Source organism: Saccostrea cucullata, unplaced genomic scaffold (assembly GCF_032062105.1).
Source record: "Saccostrea cucullata isolate Sc308-1 unplaced genomic scaffold, CSIRO_AGI_Scuc_v1 ctg203, whole genome shotgun sequence".
Classification (NCBI taxonomy): Eukaryota; Metazoa; Mollusca; class Bivalvia; order Ostreida; family Ostreidae; genus Saccostrea; species Saccostrea cuccullata.
Window position 1 is genome coordinate 423,796 of NW_026925998.1, and position 6,074 is coordinate 429,869.

General features: G+C 34.1%; 1 long non-coding RNA gene across 1 annotated transcript; it reads left to right on the forward strand.

Moving 5' to 3' along the window:
• The first annotated feature begins 290 nt into the window (after window positions 1–290).
• Window positions 291–1,451, forward strand: LOC134270311 (uncharacterized). The gene is made up of 2 exons (XR_009992777.1): window positions 291–429; window positions 894–1,451. It is a non-coding gene; the product is annotated as an uncharacterized LOC134270311 (long non-coding RNA).
• Window positions 1,452–6,074: the final 4,623 nt, after the last annotated feature.

Genomic DNA, 6,074 nt, shown 5'->3' on the forward strand with positions numbered 1-6,074 from the left:
TAAAAAAAGACACAAAAAGTACCCAAAAAATGCTGGAAAATATACCATTTAGAACCATTTAAAACAAAATTTTCTTTAACATATTAATAAATTCTTTAACATTAATAAAACAAGAATTAAATCGTGGCGATAACATAAAATTGCATTTTATTTTTTGTATTATTATCAACTTTAAGAAAATATAATATAATACTTATTTGCACTGTTTCAGCAAAATTCAGATACGTTCAAACAAGGTAACCATGATTAAACATTGTGTGATAAGGTCGTTTATCAATCGAAAAGGGGGATTTTCTAGTACACTGCGAACGGAGAAAACGAGGTACCTGTGAAATTTTTACGACATGAAAAGTAAACAGTTCAATCCTATGACTTCATAGTATGAATGGAAATTATGCACAAAAAATGGCGACCACCTCCAAAACCGAGGTAAGTATATCTCGTTTATAAGATCAACACAGCATCTTGAAATGAAAAAAAAATAGTTCGACAAAGTATATCAGAGATTATTACACTTCAAGTAAATGTCGTTATTCTCCATTAGCCATTTCACGTACCCCCAATCTTGATAAAGTTATATAATTTTACTGATCCGGGGGCGGACCTATGATTCTTTGATGAAGTCCCCAGGACAATCCAAAAGTAGTCAAGCAAAGACAGAGAAAGTGAGAGGGGTTCAGAGTAAATTTATCATTTATATTAATGGGTTCAAATTCAAAATTAAATTTATCATTGATATTAATGGGTTCAAATTCATTTTATATCGTTTATTATTATCTGCAAGCTTTATGCACAATTTGCCTGATTCCTTTAGTTTATCTGTACTGAGTTATGTGTCTTTTCAGACTAGATTTAAATATTCTGCAAAGCTTGCATATTTTTTTCCTCTTTAGCAGGTTGAATGGCCATCTAAAGAAAAAGAATAGGGAAATAAAACATGCGTCAGGGTGAAATTTTTCTGTTAGCCTTTGGAATTTTACTGATTTTACTGGCGTCCATTTACTTTTTGAGGTGCAATAAAGAGAAACTCAAGGACTGTTGTACAATTTATTGCGAGTGTTTCCTGTCGCTTGGAGACTGTACATGGTGCAGACAAAGGTTCTCTTCAGTGTTGAGAAGATCCAGTGGTGAAATGAGGACTAATAGACAAGATGTCAGTACAGTTGGGGAAGAAAATCCGGGAATTTATAACGTTAGCTTTGACCCCCCGTCCTATGATTCTGTGATATCTGACAACAGAGACCCCGATTTACCCACTTATGAAGAGGCAATATCTCGTGTTAATGATTTACGTAGTGAAAACAAAGCATGATTTCAGTGTCTGGGTGTTGTTATGTGCGTGTTTGTGAGGTTGAGTGCGTGTTTATGTGAATTGCAATAAATTGTTGAAATATGCATTTTACATCATACAAGTTTCAAAGAAGCATGAATACAACATTGCAATAAGTGAAGATATGTTATGCTATTATAACACTAAAAATCAATTTCATAAGGTTTTTCTCCATGGCAAAATGTGTTGTCAATGAAACAAATGGAGAGAACGAACAGTATTCAAGATCAAAAGTACATTAAACAATGCAAAATAGGAGCAGAGCAAACACAGACCTCCAAAACTTTGGAGGTGGGATCAGGTGCCATGAAGGAGTGAGCATCCATTGCCGACCGTACACACCAGCCGTGTGTTCCTTGTCATGATCGGGAAATAACGGGGAAATCCGTCATGCAATTCAATGTTTAGATAATATAATAAACAGAATAAAGCACGTCAGTCAGAATTTGACTCAATGATAAATTGTATTTGCAGACAAGGTCACTGTATCAACCAAATAACTTAACGAATTGATGACCTTGAACGAGACTGCTGATATTTTTGTTTCATCAAGTTGTCTGTCGTTTTACGTCGTTTCATACGTAGAGCATGCTCTTGCGCGTCGAATCAACTGAGAAGCACTAGGTAAATAAGGTGATGTACAGGTGCAGGTGATGAAGGTATGTTGCTGCATAAGTAAAGAAAGTTGACGATAGAAAAGTTAAAGTCATCACTTGTATCAAAGAGCTTGGTTTTGAGATTACCATTAAAGTCTTTTTCAAGTAAAAAATCCAAGTATAAAACATATTGTCAGACTCCATAGTATATTTTATCTCAAGCTCACCTGGATTTATTGTATCGATATAAGAATGGAAATTACCATTATTAATTGGCAATACGTCGTCGATCTATCTAAATGCCGAGTTGAAGGCCACAGCAAGTGTTTTCTTCTTTTCACACATAAGGTTTTGGACAAAATCTGCTTCAAATGAATACAAAAATAGGTCTGCTAAAAACTAAGGGAAATTGGTAACCATGGGAATTCCAACAAATTGTTGGAAGACCTGGTCTTCAAAAACGACATAGATATCGTCAATCAGAGACTCAAGCATCTTTTTGATGTCAAATTCAGAGTACTTGTGTGTACAATAAGAATGTTTTTTAAACAAAAAAAAAATTGCAAATGACCAATGACAAGGGAAGAAAATTTACAAGTTCCATTTTTACTGAAAAAGCAACTGTCAATGATATAAAAAAAAAACCCTGGACTTTAATTTATCGTTGGGGAATGGTAGTGTATAAAGTTGAAGTTTTAAGCTGTTGAATTTAGGTGAAATCTTGTGATTTCAAATTGAACAAAAGTTCCTTGGAATTTTTAAGTATCCACATCTGATTAACACCACTTCTTAAAAATATTGTTGCATAATACTCTTGAAGTTTCTCCTTAACAACTGTTAATATCTTTGTGAGGAGTAAAAACAGGCTTGGTTGAACATTTACTGGAACCCGCTTAAGTAGGAATCAAACTTCATTGATCACAAATGTTTTTGTATCTCTTCAAGAAGTATCCATTTACTTAGGGCACGTGAGTCACAATTAAGTTACACTAGGAATACTTGGGAATAAACACTTGAAAAATCTTCTTACAAGAAAAAGGGTCTTAAATTGTAAAGCATAATTTTCAGCATACCATAACAAAAAATTAGAAGATTTCTGTCTGTTCATACCATGTTTTCAGTTGAAGGGAAAAGGTCTCAGATGTGGGCCCAAAGTTTTATATACATAATTATATGGTTTATTCTAGCTGTTAATTAGTTCTACATGACTGTACTAACAGTGTGCCAATATTGTAGATTTAAGTCACGATCCTTGTTCAAATGGGATAAAAAAAAAGACGTTATACCGAATTTTATGGGAAAAGCATCTTCAAAATTGCAGCAACAGGAAAAATTTATATGTCTGGGCAAAAAGATTAATGATATTCATATAATTATTCCTAGTGCATGCTCTACATGTGGACAATTTCTTAAACGAGGTGAATTATCGACAAACTAGATGGTGAAACAAGAATAATCCGCAATCTCGTTTTAAAGTCATCATTTGTAAGTTCTATGTCGGTACAATGACCTTTTCAGCAAATATAATTTATCATTGAGTCGAATGCTGAATGACGTTTTTCATACCAATTGTTTGTCAATTATTAAGGTCTTCCGTCTTCACGGAAGACCTTATAGTGATTCTACTGTTTCTTCTTATTATTATTATTAGGGTCTTCCGTCTTCAGCGGAAGACCCTTCTATTATTCTTTTTTTTTTTCACTTTTCTTATTATTCTACCTTTTTTTTTCTTTACAAAATTTGTGCAGGAGATTTCTCAGAGATGTCTCGTCCGATTTGCATCAAATTTTCATGGTAGATGTGTTTACATCTGAAGTTAATTCCGGCATAATATTTTAGGGATATTCACTTCCGGTCGGAAGTTATCGCCCTTTAATCAAAATTTAGGGGACCTCCTTGTCTGTGATGGAACTCAAAAACGGCTCAAGCTAGAAAGCTGAAATTTTCAGGGATGATAGAGGACATGTTGCCATATTGCACCTGGGTCAGGATATTTTCCGGAAGTGCTTAGTATGGAAGCTCGGTAGGGGTCAAAATTTAGGACACGAATCATGACTGATTTTTTGAGACATTTTGAATTGTATCTTTTAAAGTATAATTATTTTGTTAAAACATACTGAACAATATTTGTGCAGAACTATAAGATCTTTCATATGAAATCAAGAAAAAAGTGCTGACTCATCACATTAAGGGCAAATAGGGGCCAAAAATCTTTATCCCATAACTTTTTAACAGTCAGTATTTTGAAATACATTACTGTAGCAAAAATGTTTATCTTAATAATCTACAACTATAATTTCTAATTTTTATGTCGTATGGTACATAATTAGGGGCCAAAAGGGGCTAGAATGCTAAATCTTTGACGCTTTATATCTCGAAAGAGAGAAATATTTTGATAAGTAATATTGAACAAAAGATGTTCAAAATAATGTTCTGAACAATATGCAACCTTTCATTTTTCGCTAAACGTCCCGTTAGGGAGTTGAAGGGTTGGCCCCTAAATATTTCTTTTGCAAATAACTCGAAAACGAAAAAGAATCTCTGAACAGTTGTTGAACGAAAAGTGTTCAAAATCATAAGATCTTTAAAACGAAATCAAGAAAAAGGGGTTTGGCACTCAAATAAGGGGCCAAGAGGGGCCAAAAGTCTTTAATTGATAACTCTTTATCAATTAATATTTTTTAATACATTACTGAAGCAAAAATCTTAATCTCAACCATTTACAACTATATATCATGATTTTTATGTTGTATGGTACATAATTAGGGGCCACGAGGGGCCAGAATGCTAAATCTTCGACGCTTTATATCTCGAAAGAGAGAAATATTTTGATAAGTAATATTGAACAAAAAATGTTCAAAATAATGTTCTGAACAAAAAACAATCTTCCATTTTTCGCTAAACGTCCCCGTTAGGGAGTTGAAGGGTTGGCCCCTAGATATTTCTTTTGCAAATAACTCGAAAACGAAAAAGAATCTCTGAATAGTTGTTAAACGAAAAGTGTTCAAAATCATAAGAGCTTTAAAACAAAATCAGGAAAAAAGGGGCTGGGCACTCAAATAAGGGGCCAAGAGGGGCCAAAAGTCTTTAATTGATAACTCTTTATCAGTTAATATTTTTTAATACATTACTGAAGCAAAAATCTTTATCTCAACCATTTACAACTATATATCATGATTTTTATGTTGTATGGTACATAATTAGGGGCCACGAGGGGCCAGAATGCTAAATCTTCGACGCTTTATATCTCGAACGAGAGAAATATTTTGATAAGTAATATTGAACAAAAAATGTTCAAAATAATGTTCTGAACAAAAAGCAATCTTCCATTTTTCGCTAAACGTCCCCGTTAGGAAGTTGAAGGGTTGGCTCTTAAATATTTCTTTTGCAAATAACTCGAAAACGAAACAGAATCTCTGAATAGTTGTTGAACAAAAAGTTCTCAAAATCATAAGAGCTTTAAGATGAAATCAAGAAAAGGGGCTGAATACTCAAATAAGGGGCCAAAAGTCTTTAATCGATTACTCTTTATCAGTTAATATTTTGTAATACATTATTGAAGCAAAGATGTTTATCTCAACCATTTACAACTAAATATTATGATTTTTAGGTCACCTGAGTAAACTCAGGTGACCTATTGCTATCTGTTTTCGTCCGTCGTCGTTCGTCGTACGTCGTACGTCGTTCGTAAACTTTTGAACATTTTCAGCTTCTTCTCTGCAACCACTGAACCAATTTCAACCAAATTTGGCACAAAGCATCTATGGGTGAAAGGGAACAAAAATTGTGAATTTCATGATCCCTGCCCCCCTGGGGCCTGAGGGGTGGGGCCAAAACCACTAAAATTAATGCAATCTTTGAAAATCTTCTTCTTTACTCCTGGACATCAAGCAGTCAAACTGTTTGCATGATTGTAATCAGCATTGAGTCCTCTACCAAAATTGTGAAATTCATGGCCCTGGGGTCAGGGGTTCTAGTGCTAGGGCAGGGCTAAATAAGTAGGTAGTGATAATGCATTATTTCTTTGAAAATCTTCTTCTCTGCTCCTGGGTATTAAATAAACCAACTAAGTAGTTAGTTATGATGAGCAAGAGTGCTTCTACCAAAATTGTGAATTTTATGGTCCCAGGGTCAGGGGTTCTGGTGTT